Genomic DNA, 13,704 nt, shown 5'->3' with positions numbered 1-13,704 from the left:
AGAAAAGACAGAAGATGGGCACCTAACTTTGCCTTAAGACTAGAAAGTTGTTAGATGAGTAATCCCAGAGGAAATGAATCCTAAACTGAGTAATGAAGAACTAAACAATAGGTATCACGCAGTAGGCTAGGAAAACAGATTTTTAGGAATTGGGAACAGAAATGGTCAAGGACACAGAAGAAAAAACTGTCTGAAAATTTAAAACATAATGTCAGAGGTTTGTAAATGGAGCTAATAATAGCACCTACATCACAGGGGTGTCATAAAAATTAAATGAGTTAATAAATATAACGAATTAGAATAGTGCTACACATGGGGATTACAACATAAATGTTAGCTATTATCATTATCATTGATAAGAATCAATTTACAAAACTAAGAAACAAACTTGGAAAAAAATTTACACCTATAAGCAAGAGTTAACATTCTTAATATATAAAGAATTCTTAGAAATAACCAAGAGATGAACATGCCAATGAAGTGAGAAAAAGACAAATATTTCTCAAAGAAAAAAAAATTTAAGTATAATATTATTAATATTCAGAGAAAGAAAAATTAAAACAAGGGTTTTTATCAAATTATTAGATTAAAGAAAAAAAAGCCAGTGTTTCTGAGGATGTGGGGAATAGGACTGATTACATCTGGTAAGAGAACACTTTGGTACTGACAAGTTTTTCTAGAAGACAACTTGGCAATACATTTACATGGGCCTTAGGAAGTGTCCATACCTTTTGATCCAATACCACTGCAACTACTAGAAATTTATTCTAAGGAAATAATCATAGACATAAACACAGATATGGTTACAAGGATGTTAACTGTGGCACAATTTAAAATAACAACAAAAAAACTATAAACTACCTTAATGTTAGAGAACCGATATGAGCACAGTATATACAGTCAGACTAAGTTCATAACCTATGGCTGCCACTTATTGGCTATGGGATCTTGGGAAAATTACTAAACCTGTCCTTGCTCAATTTTCTCAGCTGTAAAATAAGTAATAAAAGAACAGGTCTTATAGAGAGTCTGAATACTAAATGAGCAAAAATATGTAAAGTGTCTCGAAAGTATTGATAACCAGGATATAGTAAATGCACAATAAATACTAGACATTATTAACATACCGTAGTAGCAAGCCAATAAAAATTATATTGTAGATAAATATATAATAAAGTAGAACCATGGTTTTTGATAAATGCTAGTAAGCTAAAAAGCAGATTATATAAGCAGAGTATATAATTCCATTTTTCCCAAAGAAAAATTTCTAGAAGGAGATCTACTAAAATATTAACACTGAACATTTCTCCGGGTAATATGAATTACGGACTATTATTTTCTTCTTTCAACTTCCCTGTAGCTTTCCAGTTTTACACAAGGAACATGATATTACTCATCACAATAAAAATGGTACAAACAAAAAGTCTATAGAATTTTAAAACAAACACAACATAGCACTTTTAGAAAAAACCAAATTAAGGTATCTATTCTAAACTATTTGATAAATCTCTGCTCTAGGCTCATGTTGTGCCTGAGGTTTTTTGTTTTTTGTTTTCTGGCTTAAGTTACTAGAAAATAGAAATATTAAGAGATCTGCTGGGTCCAAACCAAACAGTAAATGATAAACATTTCTGTTAAATACAATGACCTGAAATACTATTAAATTTACTCATAAAATGTGTACAATAATCCTTCCCCAATCTTGAATTCCTTAATAATTTTGAATGAGGCCAATTTACTTCTCTCGATTTACCCTCACCCACCTACCCACACATTCCCTAGCCTCATTTCCTACCTTACTTTTCTCCATGGCACTTAACAAATTCTAACTCCTAGACATTTTGTCTCTGCTCCCCCCCTTTTTTTTTTTTGCGGTACGCGGGCCTCTCACTGTTGTGGCCTCTCCCGTTGTGGAGCACAGGCTCCGGACGCACAGGCTCAGCGGCTATGGCTCACGGGCCCAGCCGCTCCGTGGCATGTGGGATCTTCCCGGACCGGGGCACGAACCTGTGTCCCCTGCATCGGCAGGCGGACTCTCAACGACTGCGTCACCAGGGAAGCCCTGCTCCCCCTTCTTGAATAAAAGTAGCACAAGGGCCAAGGTTTTTGTGTATTTTTTTCACTGTTTATATTCTCAGTGGTTGGGCCAGTTCCTGGCATGTAGACACTCATTATTTGCTAAAAGAATTAATTCAATACCAAGAATTACAAGTGATTTCTATTGGGTTTAACTTTTTAAAGAGGAAAGACAGTGTTTGAGAAAAAAGAAAAGAAAGTTAAAGCAGGTGGCAGAAAAGGTGGCAAGAGGGGATTTTTTTTTCATTGAAGCCCCTGGAAAGACAAAGATGGGGTAAAGTCAACTTAATGAGGAAAGCAATAGCAAAGATAGATTTAAGAGAGAGCTGCTGCATGTACTTTTTCAAAATGGGATTACCACCAGGTTATGAAGACTATAAAACCCAGGTATTGGAAAGTAGTGTTCAGAAAGTTTTGGGTTATCTGTCTCTAACCTAAATGGCTCTTTCCATCTCCATCATCCAAGTGACTTAGCTTTCTAGGACCCAGTGGAACCCCGGATCCTGGAGGTAGGAGCTAGTATGCTGGAAGAAGGCGGCAATAACTCCAATCAGAATCATGGAATGAAGACCAGACACCAAAAGAAAGGAGAGGTGGTGAGGGAAAGCCTTCCAATACAGGTTGTCTAAGCATTTCACTGGAACTTTAGCAGAGGGAAAGCCTAAAATGTTTCTCGTGAGGTGAATAGAGTAAGGGAAATTAAATCTCAAGTCTTAACCATGGCTTCTCCTCTACAATTCCGGTTTTTAGGGCTTACCACAAAGTCAGAGAATGAATGCTACACAAGTGTTCCCAGCCTGCATCATTCTCAGCAAACTTCACTAATCCTGAAGTTCTCACTTATATTCACCAAAAAGTATCTCATACTTACTAAAATTAAAGTCACCTAATGTTACATAAATTGAGAAATTATTAACTTGACCTACTTAATTCTTATATTTAAGCAGTCATTCTTTTTTTTTTTAACATCTTTATTGGGGTATAATTGCTTTACAATGGTGTGTTAGTTTCTGCTTTATAAAAAGCAGTCATTCTTAAGTGTGAAGGAGGAGGGGTGAGGGGGTGAAGAAAGTGTCCAAATACATATTTTAAGCAAAAATAAAACGATAAAGCAACAGTTATCAGTGTCCTCCTAACTGTCGGAGCAAACCCTGCTGGGTCCTTATCTGTGTGGGCTCTGCAGTTTCACACTGCCACCGTCCTTGATCATTCTTTCCCATTATGAACCTCACACTAGCCAAGCACTCCTCACACTGAAAAGTAGAAGTTATTTAAGCATATGGATTCAAAGACTTTGAAGTAATAATCCAAAGCTGTTGTTTCTTTTGCAGATATACAACATTTTCTTCTTTCAGGCTATGTTTCCCCATCTCCCCACTGCCCCAAATTAAGGGGACTAAAAGGGCAGATTCTTTGTTGGGAGATGGGATTGTGGCTAAATTCTACTCTATTTTCCAGCCTTCTTTTAGGAATGGTAAGATTAAAAATTAAGGGCTAGGGCTTCCCTGGTGGCGCAATGGTTGAGAGTCTGCCTGCCGATGCAGGGGACACGGGTTTGTGCCCCGGTCTGGGAAGATCCCACATGCCGCGGAGCGGCTGGGCCCGTGAGCCATGGCCGCTGAGCCTGCGCGTCCGGAGCCTGTGCTCCGCAACAGGAGAGGCCACAACAGTGAGAGGCCCGTATACCACAAAAAAAAAAAAAAAAAAAAAAAAAAAAAAAATTAAGGGCTAATCATCATCAAAAAATCTACAAACAATAAATACTGGAGAGGGTGTGGAGAAAAGGGAACCATCTTGCACTGTTGGCGGGAATGTAAATTGATACAGCCACTATGGAGAACAGTATGGAGATTCCTTAAAAGACTAAAAATAGAACTACCATACGACCCAGCAATCCCACTACTGGGCATATACCCTGAGAAAACCATAATTCAAAAAGAGTCATGTACCACAATGTTCATTGCAGCTCTATTTACAATAGCCAGGACATGGAAGCAACCTAAGTGTCCATCCACAGATGAATGGATAAAGATGTGGCACATATATACAATGGAATATTACTCAGCCATAAAAAGAAATGAAATTGAGCTATTTGTAATGAGGTGGATGGACCTAAAGTCTGTCATACAGAGTGAAGTAAGTCAGAAAGAGAAAAACAAATACCCTATGCTAACACAAATATATGGAATCTAAAAACAAACAAACAAAAAAATGGTTCTGAAGAACCTAGGGGCAGAACAGGAATAAAGACGCAGACATAGAGAATGGACTTGAGGACACGGGGAAGGGGAAGGGGAAGCTGGGACACAGTGAGAGAGTGGCATGGACATATATACACTATATACACTACCAAATGTAAAATAGATAGCTAGTGGGAAGCAGCCACATAGCACAGGGAGATCAGCTCAGTGCTTTGTGACCACCTAGGGGGTTAGGATAGGGAGGGTGGGAGGGAGACGCAAGAGGGAGGAGATATGGGGATATATGTATATGTATAGCTGATTCACTTTGTTATAAAGCAGAAACTAACACACCATTGTAAAGCAATTATACTCCAATAAAGATGTTAAAAAAAAAATTAAGGCCTAAAAGGCTAATTTCTTTTCCAGTTACTAGGTTAAAAAAATTTTTTAATAAATAAAAAGGAGACTAAGTTTAGTTTTGAAATTTCTCATCGACATAAGTTGGAATAATAACAGGTAACATTTATTAAGCACTTATACTGAGCAGAAGTCACTGTGCTAAGCACCTTATATTATATACAACAGCACTATGAGTTGGTAACGTTACTTCCCCCATTTTACAGATAAGGAAACAGAAGCTTAGAAAATTAAAATAAGTTGCTCAAGGTTGCTATTTAGTGTTGGAGCTGGGAGCAGGAGGCTTAACTTGAAAGCCCGTACTCTTATCTACCACAGTTAAGATAAAAATAAATAAAATTTTCATTGAAACACATAACATGAATATGTATTAGTGAAGAAAAGGATCTAGAAAACATGAAACTGTTGCTTAAGTAAAACAAGTTAAATGTCTGCCATCTGGTATTAGATCCCTAAATGTCTACCATAATCACTGCTAAACAGCTTCACAAATAAATCAATCATTCAGTATCCTGATATAGCTGTGAAATTAATTTTTAAGTGAATCTCTCAAAATAATACATTTGCAAATGAAATATGCTGCCCTCTTAGAGTTGTAAAAATACATTATCTCTTGATGTATTCACTGCCCTACTTCTATTTCTGCTGTTTCCTCCCCCCTCCCCCACTTCCTCTCTGCCTTCAGATCCTTTAAGGCCCGTTCAGTTCCTCCTTCTCAGCAATACCTATATGCACACTCTTACTCAATAGGACTCTAACATTAGTCGCTGTGCTCTGTAGTTAAAGGATGACAAAAAGTCAGGAATGAACTCAAGTAAAAGATACAGCGTTTCTGATGCATCTTCATCTTTAGAACTATTCTTTTACAGAACTAATCTTAAACATGATTTTTCTACTTCATACTTGGAATCCACCTTTAACAATTAACACACAAAAAAATCTGCCTTTTTTAAGCTTTTCTTCATAAATAGTTATTCCATACATTTTTCCATAAATAAGGTATTGAAAAGATCAGAATATAAAAAAGAAAAACAAGAAAATGCACTGTTGTATGGTAATAAAATACCCCATTTTGAGAAATGTAATTAGTTTATTTTGAATCATTCCTGGAACTTGTTAATATAAATGCTTTACAAGTAAATATAGTATATAAAAATGCTAGTTACTTATCGATGGAATAATATGTACTTTCATTCATCTATTCAACAAATATTTATTGAATGCCCAAATAACCTTTTGTTTTTGTTTTAATTTCTGAACCAAGATGAGTGTACCAGATAAGGGAACAGGTGCTGAAGTTAGAAGGATCCTGGTTTGCAACCTGGCTCCTGTACTTACTAGCTCAGTGACCTAGAGCAGCTCAGTTAACCTAGAGTAGTCAGTTAACCTTCAGGTTAACATTTCATTTATCTATTTGATGGGAGGGAAAGAACTACTCATAGGGCACAGCACAGGGCCTGGCAGGCAGTAAGTACTCAATAAATGACAAGAATGGTAAATACATTTTAATACTGAGGAAAGAAGCTGAAAAGGGAGATGGCCAATAATGGTCTTTTTGTCTTACTAGAAAGAAATTTGTGAAACTGTATTAAAGATACAATAAAATAAAAATCTTAGGGTTATGTAAGAAAATTTCCATTTTAAAAAAGAGATATGATAAGTATATAGAGTGAAAAAACTAAAAAATAAAGATAAGGAAGAAAGAAAGAAATGGGTAAAGAAGATCTTGAAAGCTACTGAGTTTGGGTGACGGATGTATAGAGGTTCCTTTTACTATTCTGATTCTGTGAAAATACAAAAATTTTTAAAACCATAATTCCAATCCCAGCACATGCCTAACACATTTCCTCATATTCAGGAGAGATCAGGATTTTATCCTTGAGATGTGCTGAACTAACAATAGTACCTCCCTGCTCAATAATTCAGTACAGGTCAAGTTTTCTCAGACAATTCTACCTTTCGCTATAAAGGTAAACAAAAGGAACAATTACATGCATTAAAGTATAAAATGCAACCTCTTCTGAGGCTCATTAATACTACACTAAAACAGCAGCCATGCACATTTTTTCCATGTCCTCTAAAAAAAACACAAAATTCTGTTTGTCCTTAAACGAAGCTTTTAAAAACAACTTGCACCTTACATACTTTTGAAATAATAAAGGATATATGTCAATCATATCTCAGTAAAGCTGGGGGAAATAAAGAAATGACAAGAAAATCGTAGGCACAGCCAAAGAAACTTAGCACATCAGAACTGCTACTATCTTTAAATTTTGAGGGACGTCATTATTAATTTATGTAAAGGTTCTACTTTATGTTTCTAGATTGCGTTTAGGTTTTACCACTGATTAACAACATAGCAAACAAGCACAGGGAGAGAGGCAATTAATTTTCTTAAGAGGCTTAAGAGGCTTAACCTACAGAGTCTAGGCTACCTAAATTAAGCTGACTGGGACAACATAAAATTTCAAGGCACATCTTGCCTATTTCTGGTTAAGCAAGTAAACACTAGTAAAAAACTAGAGCATTTAGTAAAGCAAACATTTTTGTGTTAACCTTAATTCCTATCACAAAGCGGTTGGCTCCATCAAAAATATTCCTAATTCCTAAACAATACAAGTTTCAAATGAAGCATACTTGCCCTCAGCAATCATTCGACGATAAAGCACAGGATTAATAAATCCCAATACAGCATCTTTCTACAAAATGCAAGGCCATCTGCAGTTTCAGCCTCGGTTTACCCATTCACTATGCATATGCAGGTGTCTTTTAAAAAAAATTATAAAAGCAATAAACTTTACTCTGGTCCAAGAGATTACATCTCTCCGTGCTTCCTGTACACCCTGGGAAGTCAATAACACTAAAGTCAAATTGTAACATTTCCCAACTTTGGTTTAAGGTGAGCGGTGGACGCCGAGCATCCGCCCACTGGCCTCTCGTGACTCGGGCTACTTTGACGCACCAGGATGCGGCTCACCTGACATTCCGCACCAACCCTTACCAGGAAGGAAAACCAACTCCGTGAAAATAAAATGGGGCTCCGAGAAAGCATGCGGGTGCCCCTCAGGGCTGTCTCTCTTCTGCCCGCACCCCGAAAGCGAGGGGGCTACGCCGCCCTCGGCCCGCCGCGGCGTCCGCACCTGCCAGAAGAGGCCGCGGCCGGGGGCCGGAGCTCGGCCGTGGAGAAGAGGCAGCCCGGCCCCGGCCCCTCGTCGTCCGCCCTGGCCCCGCCGCGGGGGCAGGAACCCGGCGCCAGAGGTTTCCGCCCGGCGCCGCCAAGCCCGCCAGGGGCCTAGCTCGGGGGCCGCCCGGGCTCCCGAGGGCCCGTCCGCGTCGTGCGGGGCGCCCAGCCCGGCCCGCGAGCCTCCCCGCGGCGGACGCGGCGGCGTCCGCACCTGCCCCGCGCCCTGCGGCAGGCCCGGCAGCAGCTTCACCCACCTGGCGCGCCACCGCGCCTCCCGCACGTCACAGCGCGGTCCCGCGCCCCTCGGCACCAGCGGCGCGGGCGCGGGCGGACGCCGGGAGACCCTGCCCAGCAGCCGCCGCCGCCGCGGCCGCTTCGTAGTCAGGCTGCCGCCAACGAACCTGTTGCGCAGCCTGTCACGGCTGCTCGGGCTCCGCGGCGCCGCCTCAGCCCCACAACAACATGGCGGCCGCGGCCTCCGCAGGAAGCCGGGGGGCGGGGTGGGAGGCGACGGTCCGGGCGGCTGACTGCCCGCCCGCTGCCGGGCACCGACTCCCCCACCCTCGGGAACCCGAAATTGGCCCGGGCGCGGCTTCTCACCCCCAGAGCCCCAGGGCAGCGGACCCCGCGGGCCTGGTCCTAGTGTTCCGCTCTCCCCTCGGGGAAGCCCCGAAGCCCGGACGCGGCAGCCCTTCCTGGAGGGGCGCCTACCCACCTGGCTCCTCCTCCGCGAGGTGACATGTTGAGGCTGGGTGGTGCTTTTCCCGCCACCGCAGACCCCACAGTTTTGGAAAAGGGCCAAACGGTGTATGGTGCGTGCCTGCTGCACCTCCCGGGGCGCTCTCCCTGGAGCCTCCTAACTCACTACAGTATCTTCGCCGACCTGGGAGCTCGATTCCCCTGGAATGGGGGGTGGGGCGGGAGGAGGTTGTTCCCACCCTTGCTCATGGGTGTGTTACAGGCCTTTCCCTCAGGTAGCGCAGAAGGACTCACTGTACCCAACGGTCGTCCATGCAGCGTTCCTCACCCTCCTCCATCACAAACAAAAAAGGGCAAGAGAGGGGCCTTCCAACCCTCATCCACGCTCAGAGCAACTGCCCCGTATACTCTGGCCGAGCAGTAAGAAATTAGTCACCTCTCCGTGAACTCCACCACCTGAGGGTCTGCGGATGCTGGACGTTCTTCCCCGCCTGATAGCTGCCTGACAGGTGAAGCTCAAATTGTGTCTCTTTTTTCTCCCCTTTCAGCTCCTAGTTTCTTCGCAAAAGCCTAGATAACACAAGTCACCGCCATTTATGGAGGTTTTGCCCGTGACACAGCGCTCCTACAAGAGAAAGCCTTTTTGTTAGTTGGGGTTAGAGGAGTCGGTGGTTCCTCTGGGCATAACAAGAGTGGGGGTACGAGACCCAAGAGCTCTGTTGGCTTTCAGAGGCAGGGGCGGGGCTGGTCCCATGTGCAAAACTCATATCCCCATGACTTGTTGGAAACGGAGAAATCTGTGCAGATCAGATGATCCCGTGGCTTGCTTTCATTCTACCTGTTGGGGCATGTGAAGGTAGCAAGGCTGGCTTGAGAGGCATGACTCCAAAGCCCAGGCCTATCTGAACTAGTCAACCAAGTCATGTGAGGAACTTAGCACACATCAGAGATGATAAACAGGCTTTTCCTGCTCTCACACTCAGTGTTTTTCCTAACTCTTGGGTTTGGACCTGACCAAGACCTGACAGGTCCTGAGCTTCAGTGACACAGAGAGACCTGACTCCTTTGCATTAGCCTAGGAAGTCCTTTATCTACTAGAGACCAGTCAGTCTAACCCTTATCTGCTGGGGGCTAATCAGTCTGCAAACAAACCACCCAAGCTAGAGGTAGCACTCTTGAGCACATGGTCTCATTCCCTTGACAGACATCACCAGTTAATTGTGATTCCTTTCAGAGCCCCTACTTCAGTCCAGGCCTCTGAATCCTTCTCAACATAGTGCTCCAGAGAGTTGGCTTGTAAGGTGAAACCTGTTTGTTTTTTTGCGGTTCGCGGGCCTCTCACTGTTGGGGCCTCTCCCGTTGCGGAGCACAGGCTCCGGACGCATAGGCTCAGAGGCCATGGCTCACGGGCCCAGCCGCTCTGCGGCATGTGGGATCTTCCCGGACCGGGGCACGAACCCGTGTCCCCTGCGTCGGCAGGCGGACTCTCAACCACTGTGCCACCAGGGAAGCCCGAAACCTGTTTTTAATTCCCGATAGGCAGATTGTTAGCCAGTCTCCATTTCCCTCCCATCATTTGATCAATGTCATTTGTGTTTCTGGGTTCTGGACCAGACCTGATACAATTCACCCTGAGTCCTCTTTCTTTCTGAAGGAGGAGCCAAATCCTTGGCAAGACAGAAATGAACTTTATAGAAAGGAATGGTTATAAAGAAGTAAAAAACATTTTAAAAGTCTTCGTAAAATGACCAAAAAGCTAAGAACCTCTGATGGAAATTGAGGTCCTGAATACAACTGGGAGCCTATAGTACCCCAAACACTAAAACAATTATATCCCAGGGTTCCATTCAGAGCTCTGAGGCCAGTTTGTCCATCCTATCCTACCCTTCAGCATTGATGATTCACTAGGTGGTACCTCCACCATCCCAGTTCTTTGACTTCCTCTTCTCTCCATAGGGCACACCTTGGAACTGTATCTATAATTTCTCTCCTTAGTATTTCCCAAATCCCACCATCTCTTTTTTCATCTCCAGCACCAACTGGAAATCAGATACCTGGAGGAACTAAGTAGTACCTAAGGCATATAGATGTACCGGCCAAGTCTAAAGAAGTTTAGGAATTATTGTAGGGTGAGAAGTTGGGTAGGGGGCTAGGTATGTTGCATTTCTCTTCCCCAAGTTCTGCCACAATTTAGGATAGATTCAAGGCGTGTTGCTGGTAACCTAGCTTTTACCATGGGAGCATTTAATCTCAATCTGTTTTCCTTCCCTGCACTGATCCTCCCTCCCAACCATATATATCCTATGTTCTAGCAATCTCTGTTTCTGTTAGTTTTCAAAGATTCTGTCCTTCACCCCATTCCTACCCAGTCAACCCACATAAAAATTCATAGTAATGGAAAGAGGCTAGAGTAGAGTACAGAAGCAATTCCAGACTCTAAGCATCTCATAAGATCAATATAGAGTAGGAAGAACTTGGAGCTCATATGTAATACCTCTACTAGTAATAAATCTCCCAAGACAGTGGTGTAAACAATTTATAAAGAAATTAAGAGAAAAAGGGCAAAAAATAGTTTTTAAATTTACTCAGAAACTTATTTTTGATGTGCTTCATTCTTTCCTGATGATCCAAGTTTCCATCTGATAATATTTCTCTTTAACTGAAGAAGTTCTTTTAGTGTTTTTTATAGTGCAGGTGTGTTGGCTACAAATCCTTTTAGTTTTATTTTATCTGAAAATATTTTTATTTTGCTTTCATTCTTGAATGATATATGCCCTGAATATAGAGTTCTGGATTGACAGGGGAGTTATTTATTTATTTATTTAAAAATTATTTATTTATTTTTGGCTGCGTTGGGTCTTCATTGCTACGCACAGGCTTTCTCTAGTTGCCAGGAGTGGGGGCTACTCTTCGTTGCAGTGCACAGGCTTCTCATTGCGGTGGCTCCTCTTGTTACAGAGCACGGGCTCTAGGCACGCAGGCTTCAGTAGTTATGGCACACAGGCTCAGTAGTTGTGGTTTGTGGGCTCTAGAGCACAGGCTTAGTAGTTATGGCACACAGGATTAGTTGCTCCGTGGCATGTGGGATCTTCCTGGACCAGGGCCCGAACCCGTGTCTCCTGCATCGGCAGGTTTATTCTTAACCACTGCGCCACCAGGGAAGCCCAGGGGGGTTTTTTAGTTTCAGCATTTTAATGATGTTTTTCCATTCTCTCTGACCTCCATGGTTTCAGATGACTGTTGGCTGTTGAGCAGATCATTTTTTTTCTCTGTGTAATATGTTATTTTCTCTTGCTGCTTTCAAGAGTTGCTCTTTGGCTTTGGCTTTCAATAATTTGACTCTGATGTACATCAGTGTGAACTTTTTTGTGTTTATTCTGCATGGTGTTCATTTGTAATCTTGTATCTGTAAGTTTCTGTCTTTCATCAAATTAAGAAAAATCTTAGCCTTTATTTTTTAAAATACTTTTTTTCTGCCCCATTCTCTCTCATCTCCTTCTGGCATTCCAGTTACATGTATATTTGACTATTTGATACCATCTGGGGTTCATGTAAAATGTGCTTTAGCAGTGGAGCAGTGTTCCACACTGAACACCAGAAAAACCTGGCTCTACCCTCCTGATCCTCAGGGCATCTGGAGATAGAAGTGGTGGGCAGTATGATTCTAAAGCTGTGCCCCCTCTACCTTCTGTCTTCGGTAGGAGTTAATCTGCCTCTACTGTTAGCAACTGTACTTTCCAGCTAGGGTGTCTCTTCTGTTCTCCTGTAGAAAATAACACAACCTCACAGTCTTTCCGTGCAACTACCAAACACACACACACACACACACACACACACACACTCACACACACACACATACTTATATACTGTCACATTGATTTTATCCCTTCTGAGAAATAGATGGAAAGTAAGGTTTGTCCCTTTTTTAGTTTCTTTTTCCTCTTAAAGCTCACACGAAAGAATAGATGTGCTGACTGGTCCTTTGCATAAAGAACTAAAGTCAAAGTTAACCTGGGAAACCAAGCTGAGGCTGCCCTAGTTTCTGAATATAAAAACAGATGAAAGCAGGCCAGGAATAGGGGAGGTCAGGGTCCAGGAAAAGGCCTTGGGCTTCATTTGACACCTACAGATGTACCTCATTTTATTGCACTTTATTGTGCTTCACAGATACTGCCATTTTACAAATTGAAGTTTTGTGGCAACCCTGCATATCAAACAAGTCTATCGGAGCTGTTTTTTCAAAAGTATTTGCTCATTTTGTGTCTCTGTGTCACATTTTAGTAATTCTCACAATATTTCAAACCTCATTATTATTTATTGTGGTGATCTGTGATCATGATCGTCGATGTTACTGCTACAACTTGCTAAAGACTTGGATGATGGTTAGGATTTTTAACAATGAAGTATTTTTTACTTAAGGTATGTACTTTTTAAGGCATAATGCTATTGCACACTTAATATACTACAGTGTAATGTAAACATAATTTTTATATGCACTAGGAAACCAAAAAATTTACTTTATTGCAATATTTGCTTTATTGTGGTGGTCTGGAACTGAACCCTCAAAATTCCCAAGGTATGCCTGTATTTGCTGATTCATTAATCTGATATTTGTGTTCCTTTGGTAAATAGTTATTAAGAACCTATTGTGTTCCAGCTACTCAACACAAGGAGTTAGCAAGGAAGTAGCACTAGTGGGGAGCAGTTGAGACTCAATTTAGAGGAATGGTCAGTGGGACAAACTTGTTCCTTTGCTCTTATCTTAGCTTCTTGACCTCCCATACCCTAATCTGGAGCCCTAGAGAAGATGAGAAACAGAGAAGTGGAAATAGGAGTGACTTTAGGGGAAAAAGGAGGGAAGTTCCCTAGTGTGAAGGAAGGAATGTTCTCATTATTGGGGTACTTGTTCCCTGCAAAATCTGTGACTCTGGCTTAAGGCCTGATGGTACCGGAAAGGCAGTACCAGGCAAACTAGAAGGGGAAGTTAACCAGACTTGGCCCTGGGCCAGCACTGCAGGGTAGAGCCAAAGGCCAGACTGGGGTGAGGCCCTGGAGGCTCTGGACAGGGTATATGCCCATTCATGACTGAAGCACCAGGGGCTTCCAGGCTGGCAGGTATAGCTCAGCAAAAGGGAATCCAGCCTG

At 42.3% G+C, this 13,704-nt stretch overlaps 1 protein-coding gene across 12 annotated transcripts in view; it reads right to left on the bottom strand.

Moving 5' to 3' along the window:
* Positions 1–8,884, bottom strand: part of ITSN2 (intersectin 2) — a 159,217-nt gene extending 150,333 nt beyond the window's left edge. For 7 of the 12 annotated variants that reach the window (XR_013831102.1, XM_079941151.1, XM_079941147.1 and 4 more), the window contains exon 1: positions 8,115–8,329. The gene's annotated coding sequence lies outside the window, so the exon portion shown is untranslated. Of the gene's footprint in view, positions 1–7,653; positions 8,086–8,114; positions 8,330–8,460; positions 8,524–8,575 lie in introns of those variants that run through there. The other 5 variants (XM_079941152.1, XM_079941154.1, XM_079941155.1 and 2 more) reach the window with 5 other exon arrangements.
* Between the last annotated feature and the right edge of the window lie 4,820 nt (positions 8,885–13,704).

Source organism: Stenella coeruleoalba, assembly GCF_951394435.1.
Source record: "Stenella coeruleoalba genome assembly, chromosome: 13".
Lineage (NCBI taxonomy): Eukaryota > Metazoa > Chordata > Mammalia > Artiodactyla > Delphinidae > Stenella > Stenella coeruleoalba.
This window is presented reverse-complemented; position numbering and strand designations above follow the sequence as displayed.